Source organism: Hirundo rustica, chromosome 5, assembly GCF_015227805.2.
Source record: "Hirundo rustica isolate bHirRus1 chromosome 5, bHirRus1.pri.v3, whole genome shotgun sequence".
NCBI classification, from domain to species: Eukaryota; Metazoa; Chordata; class Aves; order Passeriformes; family Hirundinidae; genus Hirundo; species Hirundo rustica.
In genome coordinates, this window is record NC_053454.1 from 26,830,851 (window position 1) to 26,858,181 (window position 27,331).

Consider the following 27,331-nt stretch of genomic DNA (forward strand, 5'->3'; position numbering starts at 1 on the left):
TAGTAAATGTTAATTGTTTATCCAAAGTGGAACTACTTCAAAAGGAGAGGTTGAGATCCTTCTGACGGCCTCTGCCTTGGGCAAGGTAGTGACAGGAGAAGTGGACTGATTCTTTGAGTGCTCCACCATTCAGTAAAGGTGACACTCAAAATTCTCTTCGTTTCCCAAAAACCAGCAATATTTTGGGGTTTGGTCAGAAAAAAAACCCCGGAAACCAGAATCCCTTTCAGTACCATCTGACCTGGGTTTAGCCTTGCATTTTTTCAGCTTCAGAACATCCCCAGGAGAAAGAGCCCTTTCCAGGCCCAACTCTCACTGTCATCCCCAGCCTTGTAACTGCAAGCAAAGACCTGCTAGAAGAATTGTGCTCTTATTCAAAAATAAGCTGCCGAGATACCACAGAGAAGCAATGTGATTTCTGCACGCATTGCCGAAAGCAGCCCCTCTGATGGTAGCCAGGAATGGCTACTCTGTAACAAACACCTGTCTTGGGCTTTGCCATGTTCAAGAACAGTAGTAAGTCTGTTTTAACTAAACAGTATTTAAAAACATACATCAGCTAGTCTTGATTAACAATATTCACTGGTCACGATCAACTTTTAGCCAGTATGTTTTCAAAACTTATTTGTGCTTGACATCAACTATTTTCTAGAGGATCAACTCCTGCTAGCAGGCTGAATGCTTGAAAGCAGCGTTTTCCAGCCATTTTGAAATCAAAGAGTAATCTATCACTATGGGGGAAGAGAAGTCACTATCCTCATATATACATACATACATACATACATACATACATACATACATACATACATATGTGTGTGTGTGTGTATATATATACTGTTATAAGTTTCACACCTTCTCTTGGGCACTGCCAGTGAGAAAAGCTATGTTCCCATTGCTCTGACCAGAAGGTAGGGTGTTTTGTAGCCATCATGTCTCCTTTCATCTTCCTATGTGTTATGAATCAGCCATGGACTGCAAATTACAGGCTGCACAAGACTGCTCTACGGCAAAAACTGACTATCATTTTTTACTTTTTCTTCTGCCTGGGGAAGGCAGATGTTTTGCTCAGTCTGCAATGGGACAGCACTGCTCATGCTGATTTACACCTCAAGATGCAATGTACATGTATGGAAAGAGGGATCTGCCCTGTCATGCACGTACTGCATGGCAGAAGCCCCAGTGCTGAGGCATTTTCAAGCCAGAGGGAATTCAGCAGAGCAGAAGAACAAGAAGGAAGCAAGAGTGACAGTTCCAGGAGCAAAAGACCTGGACCTGAGAGGCACAGACCGCTGCCAGAGCTCCCGTAAGATACTTGGCTTCCAGTGCATGGGACGGTATTGGAGCCCTGCTTTCTCCTACACAGATCCCTTGTTGCCTCCTGTTGCTGGGATGAGAGGGAAACTGGTTCTTAGCACATCAAGAAAATTCCTTTGTACTAGGACATTACTTGTTGCTTCGTAATTCAAACTTATATCTAGAACTCAAAGGGGAAAATTGCACTGAAACAGTTGGGATAAGTGTATGAGGATCACAGGTTCTGAGGAGAAAGCATGGGCAATCTGACCATGCAAATTGTTTGCAGATCAAGATGAAAAGCACTAGATGGATTGTTTTCCTGACACAGTGGAACTCTTCCCTTCTCACTGTTCAGTGCCCATGTCAGCTGGGTGCTTTTCATTCCTTTCCATTTCAGACAACTCAACTGTGTGAGCCATCCAAGGGAATGGCTGAGCTAGGTCAAATACAGGGCATGCTTCGCTAAGTTAGATAAGAAGTTAGTAGAAAAAAGATTGCACCAAGCCCTAGGAATTGCCTGGCACGTCTCTGATAGAGAGAAAGCAGCAGGAAATTCCACATGAAAAATCCTCTTATTAGAAGGCCTGCCATTAGTCCTGAGCAAATCAGATCTAGGCAGAAGAAGCACAGAAGATACACCAGACTTAAGTATCTTGAGACTTCATATCTTCCTAGAAAAAAATTTAGTTCCTTTAGTTACTTCTTCTGAAGGGAAAGATAGATGGGCTTAATATGAAGGGGGAGTTTTTTTAAGTACTTCTAAACATGAGCAGGTACAAAACAGCTCCAATGTGGAGCAGAATCACAGAACCATAAAATCCTTGAGTTTGAAAGAGGTGTCTGGAACCCTCCTGCTCAAGCAGAGCCACCTGGAGCTAGCTGTCCATGGTCATGTACAGATGCCTTTTGAGTATCTCCAAGGTTGGAGATCCACATCTCTGGGTAACCTGTGCCAGTGCTTGGTAAAAAAAAAAAAAAAAAAAAAAAAAAAAAAAAAAAAAAAAACACCTAAAAAACCTTGTTTCTTGATGTTTAAGGAACATTCTACTGAGGTTTATTTGGGACCTGAAAATAATAGCAGTAAGAGTGACTTATCATTGTGAATTTCCTTGAATATCCCTAGATTTCAGAGCTAATCTCGGAATCCTTGTAAGAGTTGCCTAGAAAACACCTGTCTGGACGCAACACCAAGTAGAGGCTGGGCCTGTATGTTATAGCAGATACTTAAATGTGTCTACTGTAAACACATACTACCTGTCACCAAATAATATGAATGAGAACAGAAATTATGCCCACACTCCAAATATGCATTATTTTACCCATTTTCTATTATCATGTACGCAGAAAACCACATTTTACACAGAATCATGTGTATATGGAACATAAACATATTGACATGCATTTTCCCCCACCTCTCTCAACCACATTGGAAACCAAGGCAAAGCAAGAAACCTTTTAGAGGAAATGGAGCAGACTTAGTAGTCTGCTTTCAAGCACTTGTATAAAATTACACACAAGTTACACTAAAAATCTCCTAATTGTTATGGAAAAGAGTTCTATTTGTAATTATGTAAAAGACCACGCTGGTATGAAAACAGAAAGAGATCAAGTCAAACCAAAGACATTATAGCAAAGTGAATATGATGTATTCATATACACCCCAGGAAACCTGTTATTACAGTGAAGAAAAATAAAAAAATTTCCAGGTTCCTTGCAAGCCAACTGCTAAAATCATTAAGGTTCCTGGAATAACACTGTATTCCCTCATGCTTTAGCTAGATCTATCAACAACAGGAGCCCTGAGGAATCTGCCATGTTTGCTGGTTTCTGCTCTCTTCCTTGTGGTCTTTCCATCATGTCATGATGCTCATCTCAAGGGCAGAGCACATCTGTCTAACTTCCTCTGGAACCTACTAGGACCATTTCTGGAATGACCTCACAGCTGCAGAGGGGAAAACCAGCCGATGTGCTATGTAAGATGGCTACCTTGGACATCTGGGGCTCTCCTCAGGACGTGGTCGTCCCACCCTGCCTCCTCCTTCTCCTCTTGGGACGTACCCATTTCTCCTCTTCCTTGATATACCCTCCTCCCTCTTCTGAAGCACCCTTTACATTTATTTATTGTCACTACTTCTCCTGCACAGCCTCCTTTATCTCCTGCTCATTTGTAGCCACATGGTCACTTCACCCAAGAGGAGCAGCTCTGCTCAGAAGGAATGGAGCAGCACAAGCAAATTACTGGGCAGAGCTGGCTCATCTTCAGCTGCTGTCAATCAGCACCCCCAGGTCCTTCTCAGCTGGGCAGTTTTCCAGCCACTTTGCTCCCACCTTGTAGCACTGCCTGGGTGGTTGTGACCCAGGGGCAGGAGGCAGCGCTCCACCATATTGAACCTCGTATAATTGTCTTCATTGATCCAGCCTGTCCAGTTCCCTCTGCAGAGCCTTCTTTCCCTCCAGCAGATCTGTGCTCCTGCTCAACCTTGTATCATCTGTGAACTGACTGAGGGGGACACTTTATGCCCTCTTCTCTCAAACAATTTCCTAAACAGGCCAAAGTCTGCCCTTTAGAAGTCCAAGATGGCAGTCTGGCTGAGTTCCTTCTTACTTCTCTGTGAATCAAAACTATCATTTTGTGACCACTGTGCCCAAGAGGCCTCCAAACACCACCAGTTTTTCTCTATTCACAAACACCAGGTTCAGTGGTGGACCTGGCTCCTTCACCAGCTGTGTCAGGGAGCTGTCAGCCACACGCTGCAGGACCCTCCTAGGCTGTGTCCTCTGCTGTGCTGTATTTCCAGCAGACATCTGGTAAGCTGAAGTCCCCCCAAGGGCCAGAGAATGTGAGCTTTCTCCCAGCTGCTTATGAAATATTTCAGCTGCCTGTCTGTCCTGGCTGGGTAGTCTGTAACAGACTCCCACCAGGATACCTGCCTTGTTGGCATTCCCCCAGATTCTTACCCATAAACACTCAATCCTATCCATCACCATCATTAAGCTCTAGACAATCAAAACTCTCCCTAACATATAGGGCTGCCCCACCACCTCTCCTTCTTTGCCTGTCCCTTCTGAAATAAACACCTCTATAGCCACCTGTTGCAGCAGAGTTAGTCGTCCCCTCACGTGTCTGTGATGTTATCAGTTTTCTTGCTCCTCCTGTATGCTGTCCTCACTGTGTTCACTGGTTTAAATCCACCTCACTTGGGCTTTTGATCCTACCACCTTTTAGGAAGGAAGCAGCCCTAAATTCTACATGACCTACATTGCAGTTGTTAATAAACAATCACAGGGACAGTACATTGCTTTTGGGGTGATGCTACTCCTTGTATTTTTTTTTTTTTTTTTTCTCTAATCAGATCTCTTAGGGAGAAAAAAAAAATCATAACAAGCTTTTCCATAGTCCACACAATTATTTAACTGATACTAAGCAGATGAGGACACAGCGGTGATGCATTACTCTGCTGAAGCACAAACCATGGGTGAAGCCATGAAAGAATGGTGATTCCAACCTTGCAAACACCATATGGGATAACTTGGATTCATGGCTAAATTGAACCTTAAAAGACAACTCTTATCTCTACAATGAGCTAAGCCATATGAAGATGAGGGAATCTTTATTCTTGAGTATATTTGAAACAATGACTGTTGAACCAGACTAAGACACTCAGATGCAAAATGTTCTCACCTGCACAATTTTTTGCTTTTCAGACTTCCTTCCAGATCATCTGGTTCTAGAGGATAAAAAAGGGTATCCTGCACCCAGATGTGTCTGTCCATAGTGGAACAATGAAAAGGTCTTAAAAATGAGGACTCTTGTCCAATAACCTAGCAACAATGTCTGAGTAAATTTGCCATGTAATCCATTTTAGAGGGCTTGGCTTTGCTCAAAAAAATTTGGCCTGTAAGTATGAAAGATAAGAACCAAATTTTTGATTACATTTTTGTAACTTTACAAATCAAGCAGTGACATAAATGTAGAGTGAAAAAAGACTAGAAATTATGTGCCATTTGAGAATTTATGGATCTTTCATTTTTCTGTTAAGATAGCATCATAATTTCATGAAAGCTCTTCACAGTCTAGGCACTCAGATTATACACGTAATTAAACCGGTAGTATGCCTGTATTGACCATAAACAACTACAACGTGCAAGCAAAAATTGCAAGCATACAGTAAGACAAAGAATAGAAAAAGAAAGAGATTCTTCTGCTACAAACAAGAAACTTGGTACATGGAAAGTACTTTACCTGTCCACAAACAAAGCCTTTTAGAAAACTATGTGTTACAAATAGAACCGTGTCAAACCAGAACCACAGGCACACGTCTCCTTCCAAAGGCAGATATAAAATGCTTTACTTGTTACTTTCAGGCAAAGCACTGACAGGCAAAGCACCACTGGGTTGTCTGGACACCTAAAAGAGGAGCACATTGCTGCCACCTGAGTGGCCGAGATCAGCTCTGCTTACCCAGGCAGCCCAGGAGAGAGTAGCTCCTTTCTCCTCTCATTCAGAAATCTCTACTCAAAATTTCTGCAACACAAAGAACTAAGATCTAACTTGCAAAAACAGGAGCAAAAAAGGAAGTTTCCATGAAGCTTTAGCAAGATCTACAGTCACAGCTGGCAAAGACTTTTGCTAATGGGAAACAGCAAAGGGAACTGATTTAACAAGTAAATTAAGTATTTTCTACACCTTGTATATGCAAGTCTCTTACCCTCAGGCACACTGTCAATGAATGCAACTGCAGCTCCCTCATGACAGCCCTGCATTCAATACCACTTTTGTCAGGGGAAAAATGTCAGGGCTTTCAGGCAAAACTGTAATAGCAGGTCACTGCTTGCGGGCCCTGAGTCTAATTATTGGCAAAACAGCATTTGAAGATTTAGCTTTAGTTTGCACTGTGCTTGTTGTCTGGCCATTAGCAAGTATTAAAATAGAATTAATTGGCTACTTGCAAGGTCATTTCAATAATTTTTGAAACAAAGCCTGGTGACTTATTGCACATGCAGGGTTAGTGGTACACAGAGCTCAACCTGCCAGCAATGAAGTGTGCAACGCACAGCCTCAGTGACAGCTATTTCAGTCCTCAGATCAGTGACTCTTTTGTCTAGGCGGAACTACACATAAGCAGACCCTGTGTATAGTTATCCTAATCCCTCTATATTTAGGGCTCAAACCATTGAGAGAAATGATAACAGAATGAGCAAGGCGGAGGAAAGCTGGAGAGAAAGCAATTTAATTTTGCTCATAGCTACAAACTGATCTTTTCCCACCTCCACCCAAACCCATGCATTTACCTTTGAGGGGAAGCATGGTTCAGCAACATAACCATCTCCTAAGAGATTCCTTTTTAAAAACACGCAAACATTCCCATTCTAAAGGCAGCATTTCTCTCAGGTGCACAACTTGTCAGGACAGAATTTAAACTCCATGTTTCTTTTGTGGTTAACAGTTGCATTAAACAATTCAATTAGCAACATATTTTTTACAATTAGGAATCTATTGTGCTTGAGCCAGTCCTCAAGTTAAGAGCCAACGTGTAGCTTGATTGCATAGTTTGCATAATTAACACAACACATATTTAAATCCTATCTTTGCTCATGAAGTTGCAACAGCCTGCAAATAGCTATCTACTGTAGATCATGAACTTTTCAAATCCATTTATTAAACTGTTGGCAAAAAATCACCAAAAAATTATAGGGAAAAAAGATCAGAAATAAAAACAAGAATAGGCATGGAAGTCCTATAAATGTTTACACACTTCTAATAATACTACAGCAAAATGAAATATGTGACATATTTATGTGTTTCTGAACAACATATTGTATATATCTTCTAGCAGATAAGCTAGGGCACACATACAGTACACTGTAATAGCTGACTCAAAATGGATAATCAGTTATGACATATTGACAATTAAAACCAGGAAAACAAAGCCATGCTTTATTGTGCCTTATACTTTTCTTTTTTCAGAACTAGCATAGGCATAAGAGTTTGATATGTAACATTTTCATGTTACAACTGGATTGGTACATTAAAATCAATGTACTATGGAAAAATTACACTAACTTTACCTGTAGTAGACTAAAATAGCCATTACCATGCAAAAAACAGATGTCAGTATCACTGGGAAAATGTCAACATGTTGCTTTGGGGACACTGTATGAAATATCAGAAATGATTAAAAGAAGAAAATGTTTTCTCACTGCATTCATCTCCGGATATATTTAGAGATTTTTTTTTTTCCCTGAAGGCAACAGTAGAACTGCAAGGGATCAAGACAGCACAGGACATGCAATGAAGATCTATTAAATCATGAAAGACACAAGGAAAATAAACAGGGGATAATTATTCCTTTTTCCTTGATACAGAGGAAATTGGTAGCAATCAATCAGATTATCAAACAGCAGGCTTGAAACCAACAAAAGGAAATACATTTTCAACCTCTGCTAAAGGTCCAAAGTATATGTTAATCAAAACCTAAACTGATCAGAGCTACAGAGCATTATTCTTCCATATATTTTAGACATAGTAGCTTATATTCAAATTATGGCTCAGGATTTCCAGACCTGTAGAGGTTCTTGAAGGTGTCTTCAGGCACTGCACAATTTCTTTAATCTCTTCCACTGGTTTTTATCACTGCCCATTTCTGAATATAAGTACCTGGCTATATGGACCGCTATGGAGAGCTCTTGTGCAGTAATTAGTCCTGGTGTAGGCATAGTTACAAACAATGTTCTTAGCAGTAGAACTTACCCTGGTGTGGAGAAGGAAAAGGAGCCAAGTTAAAGAAAGGACCCTGAAGCTGCATCTTCATCAGAGTGCTTCTCATCCCAGTGCTGGTGAAAGTATTTCGTAATCTATTTCATAAGCTTTGTCTATGTTTCTGTGATCATGGAGAATATGAGAAAGTTACAAATTAATTAGTGCTGGCACCAGGATAGTCATAGACCTACAACTTTTTGGCTTAATACAGAGTTCACCCAAAATAAGAACAGAGACAGCATTGTGTATTTCTAATTGGTCATAAGCAACATTTGTATGTGGAACTCAACATTCCCAAACTATTTGATCAGACTTTTAAAAGAGATTAGACTAAAATAAAAATCTACTGAATCCCTTTGTTCTGCAGAAAAAGGCAGTAAATTATATTAATTAATGTAGCCACTGTGAGTTCTTTGCTGAAGTCCCTTAAATAAGTAAGCAATTTAGCTAGTTCCCAAAACCGGGGAAGATTTCACATAGGAATCAGAACTGAAAAGTTCCATCAGTGTTGGCATAACCTAGTGTCACAACAGTCTTGTTTTGACTGCAAGCTCTCTGTGCATCCCGTGTTTGCACATGCATATGTGAGAGAAGTGACAGTTCTCGAGCTTGCACTTGTGCCTTGTTCTCCAGGAAATTTACCTCGAAATAGAAGACTTTAGTGGTTAACTCTCCAGGATTACTTGAAAGGAAAACTAAAGAGCTGACTCTTGAGACTTTTTTATCAAGTTTTTCATTTAAAATATCTTACTTGGTTATGTACTTAACGATCATTTACGATGATATTGCTTCATCTGAAAGAGCTTGGTAATTGAAGGAAGAAAACACAGTTTTTTCATTTAACTCCTTCTGTCAGCTGTAAACAGATTCCACATTTGGTTGGTTTTCAAAAACAAGCACAGCAACGAAATGCAAAAAAACAATGTAATAATTTAAAAATACTTCAGAAACAAGGTAAGCAGCACTTGAGTGCTAAACACAACCATGTACAATGTGGTGTGGTGGTTTCCAGAGATTTACATGGCATCTGCTAATCTCAGGAGTGCAATATCAAAGAAGAGTTGCCTGAGCATTGCCTGGTACATAAGGCAGCAGCCAGAGGCTGTGTTCTCAGGCATTCTCATGACTGCTGCCCTGACCTCATTCTTTTGGCTTTCTTAATTCTACTAGTTTCTGCATTTGGTGGGCTAGCAGAAAGCAAATACCGTTACAAATCATTGTGAAATCATTGCACCAGAGGTGCTTCAGCATGCTGGAGAACAGGACCTGGGCTCTGAAGGAGAAAGGGAGCTTAAGCTGCTTTCAGATAAATTAGAGTCCAAGAAGGAAAAATATATGTGGGGGTTTTTTTAGGTAGACCTTTCTTTTTCAAATGTTCTATTTCAAAAGAAAAAAGATTTTCCCATCTTCCTCATTACAGGGGAGGAAGTAAAAAATGACATGGAAAATGAGAAAAATGCAGTAATGCTGCTTTATGTAGAGTGAGTGGAGGAGCTAGCCCACACTCCAAGTACAACAGAAAAAGACACCACCACAGGCACCAGAGAGAGATGGTAAGTACAGTAATGGTGAGGTGGAATCAGATATAAGCCCCTGCCTCCTCTGGTGTCACTCAAACATCCCCTTCCCCAGTACGAACTCCTGGCCTGGCCCAGCCCTTACTGAGGACTTTTTCCCTGAGGTCCATGGGTTTCATCCTCCTGCTACACTGCGCTGACCCCAAGAGCAGCAAGGATGTTCTGCTTTCAGTGCATAGTTTTGAAAAGTAAAACTTCCATATCTTGGGAATTACCACATTTATATGGAAAGCAGAAAATCTTGGCTGGTGGCTAGAATTACCAGCCTATGCAGAGTTCCTTTTGAGTATGAATTTCTTGCAATGAGCACCAGAAAAATGCTATAGCAAGCAGCAGAATGACTGTGTCATTGAGACTGGTGTTTACTGTTTATTCCTAAACTAGTTTTCCTTTTCTGACTCCAGGCTGGAGTCCTATATTTTTGTCCTGTATTTTTTCCCATCCAGCAGGATGTACTGTTCCTGCTGACAGCGGTTAAGCCCATGCATAGAAAAAGATTTGCATTAAGCTGAAGAGAGGCAGCACTTCTCCAGCACTTGCTTACACAGATTTTGCTTGTTTTTGGCCTGGATCGCCACTTTAAATGGTGCACATTTTCCTTCATTACTAGAAAGGACAGGATGAAGTGGAAACTCAGTCTATTCTACCACAAAGCAACTGATGGGAACTTCCTGCCTGCTTAGTTTAGCTTATGGAGTAACAACCTCTGCAACCACCACCTCATCCCTTTCACAGAGCCTCACAGTAGTTTGCCAGACATCTCAAATAATGGTTTCTCAAGTTTTCTACTTTTCTTTTTTGAAGATTAATAATCTGTCCACTCCACTTCAGAATGCCATGCCTACATACCCTCCAACTGCTCAGCAGAGACCTGAGAGCCTCAGCAAAGTGCAGCTCTACAGCACTCTGCTGGGACTCTCCGTGCTACTGCAACTCAGCTGCGACAGTCTTTAAAGAAAGGTAAAGGAGGACCAAGAAGCCAGTAAAATTATCAGGCCCTCAAAGAAAGTGTCCTATAAAGAGGAGCACTCGTTTACTGTCTGGGTAACCGCATGGGAAAGTTAGGAGGAGATTTCTGAAGGAAGGAGGAGCCTGATGGTACAAGTAAATGCCAGGCTGGATATTTAGAACTTTGTGGTTTCTGTCCTCAGCTTTTGGTGTCTTCACTTAATCCTAAAAGGTGGCTGTCTATCAGCTCAAAGAACAGCAAAGCAAGAATAAAAATTGAGCTCCAGCCCTAACAAGATGACAAATGTGGTTGCCATCAGCTTGAAAGGCAGATCCTTCTGTTATTTTAGCTAATAATTTATGGCTTGTTGATATAAACCCTTCAATCAATCAATCAGTCAATCAGTAGGCTTTCCTAGCAGTGGTGGTTAGGGTGGGCTGCCCTGGTTTTGGGACCATGTGAGCAGTGCTGCTGCTGCACCAGGGTCTGGGTATCACCATTGCTGCAGTTGTCACTGACTCAGTCCTGGTGGCAGCACCTCTGCCAGGGTGGCCAGGAGCCAGGCAGGGCCAGTGTCTGTGGATTAGCCTCAGGAACTTGCCTGTGGGCTCCTGGGAGGTTGCACAGGGGACAGGGCTATATTTCATTACACACACACTGGCTTAAGCTAAGATTCAATTACCTGCGTGTTCTCCAAACAGGTTTAAGTTAGTTTAAGTTAGTTTACAGCTACCCCAGCCATGTGGGCAAATCCCAAGCAGAGACCCTCCAGCATGGTGTTGTTCTGCCACTTCCGGATTGTTGCAGCTAGAGCTGCAATTTTGCAGTTTGCTACACATGTGATTACTTCCATGAGCTAGGCAAGGCTGAATCAATATAATTTTTTTTTCTATTTCAAGGATTATTTACATAACCAAAAGAAAATAAATCTCATAGGGAGGAATCTTATTGTAAAGGGTGAAATCTTTAACTTGTTCAGAGCAGTAAATTCCATGGAACTAAGCCAATGTAGGCCAGCTGACTTTCTGTCCCTTTATGTTTAATGATGGAAGTAAAGACCTGGTCCAGAGCTTTATGATACAAAAATGCTTTATAATGCAAAACAGACCAACTCCATACAAATGTTCCCAATTTTGAACTTATTTTCATAGCAGACATTAAGGAGAGAGCAGCACAATATTGGGACGTGAGAAACCTTTATAAGAATTAGACCTAGGAAAAAAGTCAGAAAAGAACCGTTAGTGTCTAGGGCAATTTTCAAAACCTCTTTCACAGTTTTCTCTTTCCTCCTTTTTACAAATGTGGGAACCGTTAACCACTCAGGAAGAACACTTTGTAAATTTGGAAACCTAAATAATTCCTCTTTTAGACTCAGCCCACACTAAACCCAAGAGTTTAGATGTTTTTATCTAGTGAAGAAGAAACATAATATTTTGTGTGACAAAATACAAAACAGGCTTTCCGCCCCACACTTCAGTCGGCTGAGACTTTAAATAGCTCTTAAAAAGTGTCATGTAACAACCAGGCTAGCAGTACTGCAGTGCAAAAGGGAAGTCCTTCTGACTTTTTACACAGCACAGCAAGGAAAGAAATTCAGCCCACCAGAGACCAGATCTTACATCTCCTCTGTGGGATGAAAGGAGTTTGTTATAGCTACAAGAAATCTGCACAGTAGTGATCTTGTCAGAAAAAGATTAATCAGAAATGTCTTCTCCCTTCCAGCCAGCAAGGCTCCCCATCCAACCAGGGGGACTTTGCATGGCTCACAGGGTGAGCCCTGCTACCTGCTGCCCTGATGGGAAAGAATGCCTCTGAAATTTGGAGTCAGCCTGGTCAGAAACTTGTGACTCAGCTCCGTTTCTCAGCTTTCCTAGCGGCTTAGATAATCCCCTCCCTTCTTCTCCATCTCCCTGTGGTATCCACCTCCAGACTTCTGACACTGGGCCCTTCTGGTTAGACTTTTTTGTGTATTTGTTTCAAAACCCATCTACTTTTTGGTGGAGTGACACACTCACCATCGTATCTTCAGGGGATAAACAAGCCTGGCTTCAAAGAGCCCAGCTTTGACCATAAATAACTGGTCTTTCCTGCGGTAAATACAGTAAGAACACAGACACTGTGCAATGTCCAAGTATCTTTAAAGGTGTCAGGAAAAGTAGAAGAGACCAGCATCTCCTTCCTAGAAAAAGGCATCTGGTAACTCAGACAGCAAGTGTCTTAAACTTTTGTCCAAATATGTTTCTGGATAAAGAGACAACACGTGCCTGCCATACTACACACACTGTCTGTCCATAGTGTCGTCTGTCCCTGAGAAGGTCTTCAGACTACTTAGAAACAAAAATCTCTGCAAGGTTTGAGAAATACACAGCTTCTCAAACCAACAGACATTTTGCCTAGAATAGTGTTTGTCTAGTATAGTGTTAATAAAGGTGGGGTTACAAACAAAAACTAAACAAAAAGCATCTCTCTCTGAACTGCACAAACTTTTTCTGCCTAAGCACAGCATGGAATAATTTTTTGTTCTCATGTCTACACACCTTCTTAACAACCAGAAGAATGTTGCATGGATGAAAAGGTCTTTTTGACCAGTTAAATCCATGAGCAACATAATCACAAATCCTGGCTATTTTATCCTGTCCTGTATCCACACATAAACTAGTTTGCTCTTACCTGTACATCTGCTGTATGTTGGGAAGCTCAAAAAACCAGACCCATGCTCTGGATGTAAATCAAACATCTTTACAAACCTAAGTACTCTATCCCTTCTAAAATTCAACAGGAGTGATATATCAAAAACTTTGCAGATTGTTGTGAAAATTTAGCTTCAGGAAGCTGACCTCTTTTACAGCCACAAGGAAGATTTTTCACTAAAAGCTCACTTAAATGTTATTATTACAACTGAAAATCTTCCCATATTCCCATGAGATGACTGCATGTTATCCCAGAGACACAGATTGCAGGACAGGCTTGACAAATCCAGACAACATGAAAAGTAAGTGGATGACGATTTTTCCGCTGGGAGAAATCCAGCAAGTTCTAGACTTGTTTACTAGCCCCAGACCAGAACAGCTCATCAAACTGCAGTACTTAAAACCAGAGCTGAAACTTTAATATTTAAAAGTGTGTTTTGGAAACAGTCTGTGTACACTGAAAATGTTGGACTGGATTCAAAAACAGCGTTTGAAACTGCCATCTACTAATTAAAACAGTATACTCCTTCTATTCACAAATGCTTGCTTCAATTGATACCTTAAGCACATCTTGTTGATTGAATTTGTTTAGTCAATGGAGATAGAAAAATTTCCTCACAATTAATTTTCACTTATTTGAATGTCTAAACAATTCTACAGTCTCTTGTTTCCTCCTGATTAAACTGACTTACAAATGCTAAAGATTGGCGTACGGTTTATGTCAATGTCTTCCAGATTTTTGGCTGCATGATTCTATAAATTCTGTGCTGATACTGAATGGAAATTTCAGTGTTTCAATAACTTTAATTTGGTGAAATGTTTAATAAAATCTTGTGGAGAGAAAAAGAAATATCCACATCTTATTTAAAGGTGTTGAAGATTTTTATAATGAGTTTTCTTCAAAAACCAGCATCCCAGTTTCCTATAGAAAATGCAAAGTTTCAAAACTTATAAAGGAAATTCATAAAGGAGTATCCAATGGCTTTTGCTGAACCTAAACTTGTTAAGAATATTTTCCTGGTAAGGAAATTGTAATTGAAAATAAAATTAAATGCACAGTTATATGTTCATTAAGTCTATACATAATGGTTCTAAAGACCCTGATGACCATCTGGCATCATGTCTGTAGGACCTCAGGCAAGCCACCACTTTTTTTCTGAAGGTCAGTGTATTATGGAAAGTGAACAGATTTATTCTAAAGGATTATTGCATTGTGCTCAGTGCTGTTTTATAAGCGGTTCATCAGTAGTGTAATTTTTATCTCTCATGTATGATACATTGTAGTCTACTCACTTTTCTATTTCATAGGAAAGTGTGTTTATGAGCACTGTTGAAAAGAAGTACCATGGCATTTTACTTCAGCAGAAGTAAAGAAAAATAATTATTAGTTAAAACTAATTTGACTAAGGGCTTCTTGCTCTGCTGAGAGCAATACCACCATGCCTGAATAGAGTGATTTAGAAAACTCCACATGTTATTCCAGAAACTGTGTCCAGAGCCAAGTATGGCCATGTTTTCAGAAACAGACTGTCTGCAGACCTGGGTAGGCACCACATTAGAAATCATCAGCTACGTGATCTAGACTTCAAGCTCTCCGAAAAAGTTTTCTTTGCAGCAGCAGCAGCCCAAGCACCATCCTGCTTGGGGTCTTTGTCTAAAAATCCCTATAATCCATCAATTTACACATGTAAGCACAGCTCAGAGTGTGACACTGGAAGTGATTGCTAGTCCTATCCACAACTGCTCCCTTCCACTTTTTGTTCGGGAGCGCTGCAGCACTTCACAACTGCTCAGCACAGTGGTGAGGCAGGTTAGAGCTGCAAGGACTAAACACAGCAAAGCTCTGTGTGTGGCAGCCTGTGCCAGCCGTGGTGCAGGATCACCCTGTGTCCTCAGACAAGCGCTGCCTTAGCAGGAACACTGGGAGAGTGAGCACTTAGTCCAACTGGAGTGATCTGGCTATTTCAGACAACACTTGCCCCTTTATAAGTGAGTCTGCAGAGTGCTCAAGACCTCATTCTGTGCTGTTGTTAGACAAGGTGCCTGACTCCCATTGCCCACACTGCCTGGGAACGCTTCTGCAATTCCAACTCAGAAGGACAAGTTCCAACCTCCAGGCCTCCATGTTCTCCACCGCATGTTTTCTCAAGGATCCAACAAATGCCTGACCCGACTTGGCTTGGGAGCTTTTACTGCAGCAGACACAAACAGAGTTGTCTGTAAGTGGAACACTTCCCCTGGGATTGCGTCCTCCCTCCATGCTGAGTCTCAGGGGCCAGGCTCAGTCGCTGCTCTCTTGGGCAGCAAGGAGCGTCCCACCATAACCATTTACAGAGCAAGGCTGGTGGAACCTCATGCTCTGTAGTGACAGTATTGCAGCAAAATGCATCTGGCAGAAGGAGATGATTTGCAGAAAACTAGGGTGAGAAGAGTTGAGTGTTGGCAACCTCAACAAGCTGGGTTCCCAAAATTAACTGGAAGGCTTTGGCAGAACTCAAATTACATTTTTAAACAGTTATTGTAAGTGTAAATGTTATTTTATCCACCCCCTTGAACTGGATCATCCTGGCCAGCCACCAGACAACCACACCCATGCTGTTACTTTTACAGCTGCAGAGATGGGGGTCAAGATTGTCTATATTCAGTGTAACTCAAAACCTATTATTAAAGTAATTCAATTGCAAATAAATCAGCATTGTTATGAAGCTCCAAGTAAAAGAAATAAAATAAGAGCTTGTGAGCCTGAGCTCATTTGCTGAGTGCAAATCCTCCTCCCTTCCCCAAACACAGTTAAATCGTTAACTAGAATTTGGTCACCGAGGGAGATCTTTATTTCATTTAAATTTAGGGGAGTTGACAAGGGAATCATTAAAGAAAAAGAAGCAACAACAAAAATACCACAAAATGAATCACAAGGTTTATCAGGTAATAGTTCTTCACAGGAAAACAGAAAAGGTATTGCAGCACTCAAAGGTCTAACACTGACCCAGAACATCACTGAAAACATGATTTTTAATTAATATCAGCATTGCTTTTATCAGATCATGAGAATGTAAGCCTGGTCCCAGGTAAGTCAGTATAAAGCCCCACTAACTTTGATGCAGGCAGGATCTCACCTACTGTGGAAGGTTTGAAAACTGTCACATGATTCCTGAGAGGAAAGAAGTAGCTTCTTGTCTGCAGCCCTTTACATGACCCAGCTCTAAATACTTAAGGGCCCAGTTCTGCATTTGTTCAGCACCTCACACCAGCCTGCTCAAAAGCTGTCATTTTTCTGATGGTGCTTTTTTTTTTTTTTTTTTTTTTTAGTATTCTTTTGTCTTCTTACAAGGCCAGGTTTTAAAGCTTTTTCCATATGTATAGGAATGCCACCAAGTCTTTTGAATGGTAGGCCAGGAGTATAGCACATTTTCTTTTAGTCTTAAGGTAGAAATTTTAGGTTTGTTTATCTCTGCAAGTCTGCACCTGGTTATTCTACCAGTACTTTCTTCCATGATTCTGTAAGATACCAGATATGCATGAGAACCACAAACAAATTTAATGTTAATCAAACCTGGCTTTCAAGATTAGTGATATCTTTAAGCAAAACAAATAAAGGAATAAATTGTTATTAAGCATAATGTTATTTTGTTCTTACTAAAATATCCACAAATATACATAAAGATTATTCAGCTTTTATGTCATGAATTAAAGCCACAGGATGAGCTTTAAAGTGATACCACATCCATAAAAATATTATGCTGAAACTGAAACAGCCAGAGCCAGACTTTTGTTTCATGTTATGGTATGGAGAATTCTGAAAGGAATTTCCACAGGACATATTTCCTGATTTTAAATAACCATTCCTTATGTAGTGTACCTTCTCTGACCCTGTGTTTTGGGGCCTCTGATGAACTAGCCACCCACTTGCTGCTGTGGCTATAGACCAGACCTTGATCAATATCTAAGCTGAAATAATTTGTATATTTAATTTTTATTTCCACAAATATTATATACTTACATTTAGACACATTTTTGTAGTAACTACTGGAAAAAAATTGAATTAGGCTTGCTTATGTTTTTTAATGTCTACAAAACACAAAGTTCATTGTGGATGTTTCTAAAGATGCTGTGCTTCTTCTCAATATGTAATCATATGGCCTATAAGCCTAAATTTATTTTTTTCTACAGGAAGAATATATTTTCAGTATTTTTTCCATTCATTTCAATTAACATTTTAACACCAGAAAATTATATTTTTATGTATTCATATTTGCAATATCTGGAAGTAATTATGTTTTCTGGATCCCAAACTAAAGAGCATCTAGTACAAGCAACAAATACATTTTTGAATGCTACATATTAAGCCCCACCACTTTTTCCCTCCTTTGATCTACATGACGACCTTAGGTCCCTCACGGACAGAGTTCCTCTTGCAAAGAACCTTTCCAAAAGGAACACTGTGAGTTTCTGCTCAGAATTTTATTATCAGCTTACAGGAGAGAAACAATAAGCTATCTGTCATGCAAAAGCCTGTTCTGTTACCACAAAAGGGAGAACTGAATGGAAAAAATATGTACACACAGAACAGACTGTAAGTAACTCACTGCTTTTCTCCACCTTCCCTTCTCCTTCCCTCTGTGGGACCTACCTCGGACATCTACGGAGCACAACTGTGGTAACAACCTGTGAGGAGACCATTCCCACCACCAGCTGTCCTGCCACCGTTACCCTTGCAGCACTGTCCACCCTTCATCTGGAAATTACCTCATCCTTCATCAACACGTGTCTGGTCGTTAGAGGCTTGGGAGCCCAGCAGTGATGCTCCAAGGTGTTGCCAGGGAATAGCCTCATTTTATGAGTCTCAGGATAAAATAATCCAGTAGTACCTGCAGAGTTGGTACTCACTGCTTCTCCCCCATTTTTAGGTCTTCAAATATGTAAAAAACAAAGTGACACACTAGTTTTACACTTCAGAGAGACACATGCCAGGCAAGGGACACACATGAGATTTTGTGGGGGGGAAAGTATCAATGGTCTCTTATTCACTCATCTTCCAAAAAACAGCACCACCAAAACAAAGGCACAACTGTTCCCACAGGATAAAGGAAGCATTGATAGTGCTCCTAAAAACAAGCTAGTGCACTCTTGACATTCCTGTCTTGCTGAATCTTCACTAAACTGCTACAAAGGCTCGATTGCAATTTGTCATGATCACCAACAACTAAAACTGCCGTAAGAGCAAAGGAAATGCGTGCTTGGGAAATTCATGTCTCCATGCGCAAACAAAAGTACCTAATGAAATATTTGAGGAACGGCAGGGCAAATATAAAATAGAAATTACAAGAAAATTATCTGTTGTATCTGACTAATACTTTTTCAATCATATTACTTTTTTGGTCTCAACCAATGTCCATGACACTGTGTCCAACTTTTAAGTTACTGATGCACACACAAAGGCAGCAGTGTCATGGGAGCAAGTACCAGACAGGACAAACCCTGCCCAGGCAAAGTTAGAAACAAAAGTGAAAAAACAGTTTTACAATATTTGCTACTATATACCTTCCTGTAATTTTATGAGGGCTATAAATATGGGGCCAAGGGGTGTCACATGTGACTGATTACCTGGATGGTTACAGTTCTGCTAAAAAATAATTATAGTTATTTTTCAAAGTTTTCAGTAAACCAAAAGAAAGTATTTCAGTTAGGAAGATGAAATATTTGTGTTCAAATTTGTAAAGCATTTTGAACCAAAGTAATCCTTGGTTACAAAGATTATATAAATGTTCACTTATATTTTATTGTATTTTTACGGTGATACAGAGGCTTCTAAAATTATGACCTGTCTTCCCCCAATAGAAATAATGTGCCATTATAAACTCTTTTTTTTGAAATCATTTTAAATTTCTGCCTAGGTTTATTAAGGAATTCAGAACTAAGACATTTCATTCCAGCCTTAGTCTCTCAGTCTTGTTTAGACTGAGATCTGTTAATCTAAAGGAAGAGCACTGGTATAGCCTTGTGCTGTCAGCCAACATTGTACAAAAAAATGCATGTTTTTTTCCAAAAAAATAACTGTAACAAGCACTCAGGGAAGGCACTATCACTATATGAAATATGAAGGGTGAAAAAAGAGAGATAGTTTACTCCTAATCTACCGGAATGCTGCAAACGGAGATGTATGGGGATGCTTTCCAAGTACTCAGAGCAAGAACGCTGCCAAGTTTATCCCATGGAACTGAAACACCCCAGCATGATAAATATGACAGTAATTTTGTTGTCTTTATTGAGAGGACTGCCTGTGAGTTTGTAGAATAATTTGTATCAAGCAAGGTCTATGAAACTGTTCATCCTGCCTGCGCTTCTTAAAGCAAAAATGAATTGGTTTTTCTTTACGCTAACTTATGACTTTCCAATTTTAGCTTTCAGGGCCTGGAACAATTTTCTGTACAGTTACGCTGAAGCTGCTCTTCATGAAAAATGTGAACAGAAGGGAAGGATGTGTCCCTCTGAACAGATACAGTCCCAAAGAAAAGTCTAAGGATCAACACAGCAATAAAACATTTTGAAAGAAAAAATCATTTCTAAAATATGGAATTTAAGTCAATACTTAAAAACACAACAGCAAGTTTCAACAAAGGTGAAAAATTGCAATTGATTTCAGACCCTGAAAGCTGAAAATAGCATTCCACATAGACACAGGTCATGGTCACAAGACAAACAGTGGTGACTCCTAAAGAGATGCAGAACATTAAACAACAAGATTTATTAGTAGTAAATAATGTTTAGTGATTTGCTTTTTTAAAAATAAACTCCAGAATATGGCTCTTTTTAAACTCCAAACGGCTCTTTTTATTTCACTTGTGCATCACCTTGTGCTACCTATAATAGTTTGTACTTATAACATTTCAATGAATTTTGAAAAAAAAGGACAGATGTTTCTTATTTTCCTCTATGTGCATGACAACATAGAAATGTATTGTGGAATCTGGCACTGACTCATTCTTGAAGTAGATTTACCACATGTCCCAGTCGCAAAACAGCAACACATAGTATAATGTTTCTGGAAAGGATCTTACTGCAATAAAGCGGATCACAGAATGTTTGCAATCTCTGAATTCTACCTAGAATATAAAACACCAAAAATTCCCATGATTAAGTGTTTGAAATTGGAACCAATTCACAAGCCAGGGTGGAGGCGAAGAGGAGGGGGTGGAAGTTAGTTGCACTTTACAGGAAAATGCATTTCAATATACAAACTGCTGACCACAACAAGTTTTTTACAATCACGCAGAACATCTTTTGCAATCTGTGAAATATATCCAGTGAACATACTATTTGGAGAAAACATTAATAAATTAATGAATCAAAAGGACTAGCAAAAGTATCCAATTTAATGTGCCTTACCACACAGGTGAGAAGGCTTCCCTGAATTAATGCCATTTTGAGCTAAACATATCCATTTTAGTTAAAAATCAACCCTCAGTGCTGAAGAATGTACTATAAAACTCGGTAGGTCACCTGGTTAAGAGCTTGCTATTAAGGTCTGTGCCAAGGCTTGAGGGTTTTATTTTCTAGGGAAGTGCTTATAATCTTCAGATTCCCTTTATCCCCCTTTTCAAAAGCTGAGCAGCTTGGTCAGAATCTTTCAGGACACACACACCCCCCTTTAGTCCCAGACTAAAATTTCTTTCACACCAATGGCATCCTTGCCCTGGACTGAAACCCCCAGAGCATTCCCTGAATCCACATTCAAAAAGGCCCATTAGTACTTCTGACCACACTGCCCCTTTGGGAGCACATGAGTAAATAAATAAAACAGAAGTATCCCTTGTCTCTTTTCCAGTGGTTGTTCATATGGTCCAGCATGTTTCCTGCACATTCACAGACCACTTTTCCCAAGAGACAAGAAGCTGAGGAGCACACCAGCCTGTCCAGGGCAGCATGTGTGCTGACAAAACAACATCTACTCCCACCTTGTTTGACCAAATGTCCCATCAAGGTACAAGGGACAATGACAAGTCAGGGGTACCTTGCTGAAGCCTTGGCAACTTATTTTATCTCGCTTTTAAGATAAAACTTGGGGACCCACAGCAGGGATAAGGACAGTGGAGTGACTTGTGCAGACAAGCTCAGGAAGCTGAGGGCAAATTTCAACCCGTCCCTCTCTCCAATTAAGTGACCAAGTCAAGGCAGTGTGAAGTGTTCAGGATGGCATTGCCTGGAGGGGTGACTGGGTAACAGCTGGTACTGACTAGCAGGATGCTGACCCACCTGTCAGGCTTCAAGGAGATGCTTCTGGTTCTTCCTTCAGGGGGAAAATCAAGCAATTCAGGAGTGGGGGACTATCTCCTTGGCTGCTCCAAGCACAGCTCTGTGCAAGAAGGAAGCTTCACCAAGTATCAGGCTACTGGGAAGTTCCACATGCTGTGTCACTAAATACAAACTTTCTTCTGAATCTGATTTTGCTCCCAACCCAGCAACAAGACTTTCAGGAAACTCATATTAGGAATGGGAAAGAAGAGAAACAGAATAGTGATAGAGGAAGAGGAATTATTTTTACAGTATTTTTACATGGTTTCTGAATGACAGATCTAGCACACGGAGGCTGTGAGGCATGTTTAATTTTCCCTTTTTTTTACACACCTTTCCTTTTGTCTTTCCTATGTAGAGTGACAGCTTGGTAATCTGTAATTTTATTTATATTTATACTTTTATATTTATTTATATATATATATGTATATTCTGTAATTATATGTATTTTTGTAATTTGTTTTATATAAAGATATTTTGCATACTTTGGAGCCAAAGTCCTCCAAGATAAAAATTAATAGAAGCACTTTAGACGCACTTCAAATCCCCCAGGCTTCCAACTACAGAAATAAAGGAAACCACCCGTATCAACAACCACGACAAAGCTACAACAGGATGTAGGACGACATTTCCTAAAAGTCAGCAGTTACCCTCAGGATCAGTGCAACCCTTTGTCCACTCCTCATCTGCGGCAGGCTCCAGAGGAGATGGTGAGAGCAAATGCATGTCCATGGGGCTGTTCATTATTAAACATCTGGAATGCTGATGTGAACACCTTGCATTTATTCATGCTTTGCCTCTAAAGATTTTGCCAGCATTACTAATAATGCTACTACTCATAGAGCTTTTGTAAGGATTAATTTGCTGTGGTCATTAGAGTCCACTGCTCTTTACCACAGTCATGTAATAACATACTTGCTGTACTCACCAAAACAAACAAACAAGAAAACAAAACAAGAAAAAAGAAGCCAGTTCAGTACATTAACATTTGCTTATGGGAATCCAGTGATTTTTTCTCTTTGTGTTCTGGTGATGACACATAGCCACATGCTACAGAGTCTTAAATACCACATCTCTAATCTTCATATGCCCATCATCATAACATCTGCCAATCCATCATTTCTTCTCTTGCATGAGGGCACTTTCAGTGCAAGCTGATGTAACAAGCAGCAGTGCTACTGGCACCCGTACAAACACTTCTTTCCCCTGAGTATGGTTGACCCCATCCTCTGAGCCTCTTCCAGAGGTCTATGAAAAGACAGCCGCTTGCCTGTCACTTTGTTTTCTAATTATAACGGAGAATCCAAGCTTTGGCCTGACAAGTCCATAAGGAAAGGTTAGCTTTTTTCAAATCCTCATGACTTGCCTGGTGTGCAGCACGGGTGCATGAGGAAACAGGCTGGGATTGGCTCTAAATTAAAGTTCCCTGTCCTTCTTCCCATTACTCTCTCATCAAAATGCCTCACTATGCTCCACATATTCCTCCTCCTCACCCTTTTTTTGAAATAAAACCAATTTCTCCTACATCAGTGGTAAAAATTGATGGCTTTTACCTGAGAGTTAGTCCTTCACTTCAGCGCTTGGTAGTAGTCCCTCTTCTTTTCCAGTCTCTTTATATTTTCCCAGCCCTTCCCCAATGTCTTCAGCCCCCTCCCCAGCTTCTGAGAAATACAAGGCATAGAGAGACCACAGCCCAGCATCCTCCCTGGCTCCTCTGGAAAGGAAGCAAAGCTCTTTCTTCAGGCAGTTCCTAAATTTAGCTGGGTTGAATCTGGGATTAGACCATCAAAGAAGGGAATAAAACCAAGGCGTCTCAAGTATTAGGCTGGAGTCTTAACACCATGCGCTACATCGTGCTCGGGATGGCTGCTAATCAGTGGCCCAAGGGTGCAACATTAAAAATGACTGATAAAGACCAGTACTGAAATCAAAGCAAGTAGAGATCAAACCTTTAAAAAGGACAGTATTTAGCATACATTATCACTTCCACTCTACTTCTTAACTTTTTTTTTTTTTTTTTTTTCCCCCTTTTAGGAAGAACAATGTTTGTATTAAGCCTGATGTTGTCAGTACAGTGCTAGTTTCCCATGTGCACATGCAGGGGAGTGCCAACCCTTTCCCTTCATGGTCCTGGCCTGGCATCTTTACAAGGTAACTTCATACACCAGGCTGCCATGGCATGCTGCAGTGCAAATGGACCCTGTGTTTTGCTCCATGACGGTGTCTAATTGAGTCTGTGAGCAGCTGGACAGGTAGACAGCCCTCCATGAGTCATGGATGCTTGTGCTCAGGGAGCTATGCCTAATGGAGGTAATTGCATAACTTTGGAAAGAGCAGAGGAGCCAAGGCACACCCCTGGGTAAATGGTGCCTGATGGTATGCTAATTATAGGTAACATGCCTGGCATGTTTTATATGATCTCAGAAATCAGAGACGGAAAAGACCTGCTACATAACCTAACCACTACCATGGTGAAGAATGTCTCCCTTCCTGTTGGGGGCAGTGAGCCTTTCACTGCTTTCCTTCGCAGGAATAGCCCACATTGTTTACCATGGTCCTGCTCCTGCTTCTTGCTGTCTCTTGTTATTATCTTTCATTATCTCTTGAGTCAGCCCATTTCCAGCCGGTAAGGGCTCTTTACCTACCTGCTTAGTGCTTTACTGAGCACAGTGACTTGTACTCATCCTTTAAAACAGGGAATGGAGTCTGCTGCAGAGAACCCTGACCTCCCCACAGCCACAGGTGGTTCCTGCTCCCCACAGCAGGTTTGGGGTGCTCATCCACAGGGCCATGGCCCAGGACAGGAGGCTTAACCCTGGCACAGCAGACATTAAAATTCTTTCCCTTCTTCTGCTGCCTGTGCCACTCATATCTACCCATCTAAGGCGCCTTCCACTTGTTTGCTGATATCTTTCTGCTCTGCTTGCTGTGTGACAGATATCCTGAAGCAAAAGAATAAGAAATATAAAAGGATAGCTTTCCTTCAGTTTTTTTCTTTTTCTTCTCACTGATGTTTGCACATTTTGGGGGTGCTTGCTCTAGGCTTCTTACATTTTTGCAGCATCACTGGTGCAGCAAGTCCCAAACAGGACCCTGCATGCACAGTGCTAATCCCGAGTCACAGCCCTGTTCCCTGTTGTTATCTGCTGAGTGCTGATGTGAGGTGCGTCACCACAGGAAGTTCTTCCAAAATTTTCAGTCTGGTAAGTGAGGAAACACCTCATGCATACAACAGGGAGTTCAGATGTGCATTTCTCCACACCAGAGTCAACAGATTCTGCTATTTATTTATTTATTTTGTTTTTAACCCTGAGATGGCTTCTTTGCACTTTTGACCTTTCTCAGTTTGAGCAGCCATCGTCTTTTCATGAAATGGAAGTACATACAGCACGAATGATGTGTTTATTTAAGTATGAAATACCAGTAATTGCAGTGATTTATCTCCCCTTCTATGCATTCAGTGCTGGAGATAAAAAAAACAGTGAAAAGAAAGGAATGGGTCTGAAACTCAGAAAAGAGCCTCCTGTGTTCTGATGGCAGGTTCCTAAGCAAGCTGAGGCTTCCAGCCAGCTCAGGAGCAATGCAAGTTTTCAGACTTGTAGCCACAGTATTTTAGTGGAGCTCTTTGTGCATTTTTCAGGAGAACAAACATTTTTTGAAGAGGTTTAAAAAAGAGAACAATACATTATTTTTTGTTAAATGCAGAAAAGCTCTAGGTAAGAAAATATTTGAGTGAAGCCTAAACTTTTGTACAACAAACAGCGCAGAAATACCTCGGTACTATGATTTGGGACCACCCCATTGCTCCCTGACAGGGCTCCTTGGAAATGGTGCCTGTGCCACCCCATCACATTTGCTCATTACTTATTGCTATTTTGTGGTTGTTGGCACAAGATACGCTGAGAGGTGTCTGGTTTCCCGAAGAAGGGCTTGGTGTACCCTGGTGGAACATGTCACTGGATTCCAGGCTGGAGGCAGCAACACGGAAAAAGGTCTGGGGGGCTCCAGGGACAGTAAGAGGATGTTAATGGACTAAATGAGAACTGATTTTCCCAGAAGTTCTGATATCTGGAAGATAACACTTAAAGCTGTGAACCGAATGAAAATAACATTCTCTCCCAAAGAGTAGCTCAGGAAAAAAAAAAAAAAAAAAAAAAAAAAAAAAAAAAAAAAAAAAAGGAAGACCCATAATCCAGAACAGGTCAGAGACATCCAAAGGTCCAAACTAAAGCTTTAAAAAAAGGAAAATTCATTGCATAATTTAGACCAATTAGTTTCATTGCATTATTTTTATTCTGCAGCCCAAAACAAGGTCCTGGCTGCCTAACAAGAAATAGCTATTTTGCTTCCAAAATTCACAATCCTATCAGAATTCAATAGAAACTGAAATTCTATAAATCAAGCAAAGGCATATTCGGGTAAAAATTATCTGAGAATCTTCTATGTCACTGTGATATGATTGTTCATTCTGAGGGACAAAAAGTGATACAAAAAAACCTCCTGAATGATGCTTTAAAAAGAAAATAAGAAGCAAACTTGTGAGCATCTGCTCTGGACTGACACCAAAGAAGCAGAAGCAGCTAAATAAAATATTTATTAAATGTGGTTCAGAAATTTATTTCAGAACTCAACAGTAAAATGTTATTCATTCCTTCTGCTTCTGAAAATTTTTCACCTAAAATAGCCAAAGTTTTTGCAGCTGAAGAAATAAGGAATATTTTTAATCTAAACTGAATGAGAAGAGGGATGCTGTCATTCTTGCACATAATTTAGGTTTCAGAAGAAAGCACATAAGTTAGGTTTCCTCACGCGAGAGTGTTTTCTTGTCTTTGTGAAGAAGTGACGGTAATTCCTCATGGCAATCATGCGTTTGTAGTGTACCACATGAACCAAAGATCTGCTGCAGATCATCTTTTCCAGAGAAACACAGATCTCAGGTATCCAAAGAGAAATTTCCATGAATGTTGGTGGCATCTTTATGGCCAAATTATTTATGCTTTGGTCAAATGTTTTAGCTTTTGGACAGATGAATAAATAAACAGCATTTCCGAATATGAGATGAACATTCATTTTTGTCTAAAAGAAAAAGAAATCCATACAAATAACATACTTTAACAAAGTAAACAAACCCTTAAACCAGCAACTTTGAAAATATATTTATCAAAGAAGTGTTTGTGTGAAAATATGTTTTCTAGAAAAACACCTCTCTCAGGGGCTGAGCAGTTCCTCCCAAAATGTAGCCCAGAAGCTGTGCTTGGAAGTGCCGCTCTGATTTAGGACATCAGAAAACAAAGTGGATTCCACTGGTGGGAAGAGATATTCCTCAGAGGGAGATTTGGCAAACTGATGCAAGACTCCTGCCATCCTCCTGTGTCCCCAGTTTGCTGGGAGGTGCAGACAGCAGCCTGTGCTTTATTCTGATAAACACCTTAGAGCCTCATTTCCCAATATTGAACTTATGGGGACTGCTATTTAATAAAATCCCATTCATTTAGATATGAAAAACTGCTGCAGCTGCTCTTCACTTCACAGGGTTATCTAAAATTTCCATGTAAAACATTTTTTCTCCAAAGCCATGGAATTCCCATTATGAGCTATCCAATGCCAGAGTCAGTCTAAACGGAAATTGTAACTATCAAATGCAATTGAAAAAAAAAGATAAAAGGAAAATGTTTTGTGCTGATGCTCTTTCCAGGATCCTCAAGAAAAATGAATGAAATTCCTAGTGTGCCAATTCTTCTGGCACTTGCAGCAGGTCTAACCTGAA

General features: G+C 40.4%; 1 protein-coding gene across 4 annotated transcripts in view; it reads right to left on the reverse strand.

Moving 5' to 3' along the window:
• Positions 1–18,067, reverse strand: part of LNX1 (ligand of numb-protein X 1) — a 120,432-nt gene extending 102,365 nt beyond the window's left edge. For 2 of the 4 annotated variants that reach the window (XM_040065532.1, XM_040065528.1), the window contains exons 1-2: positions 17,903–18,014; positions 8,048–8,177 (exon numbers count right to left, since the gene is read on the reverse strand). The gene's annotated coding sequence lies outside the window, so the exon portion shown is untranslated. The other 2 variants (XM_040065529.2, XM_040065531.1) reach the window with 2 other exon arrangements.
• Positions 18,068–27,331: the final 9,264 nt, after the last annotated feature.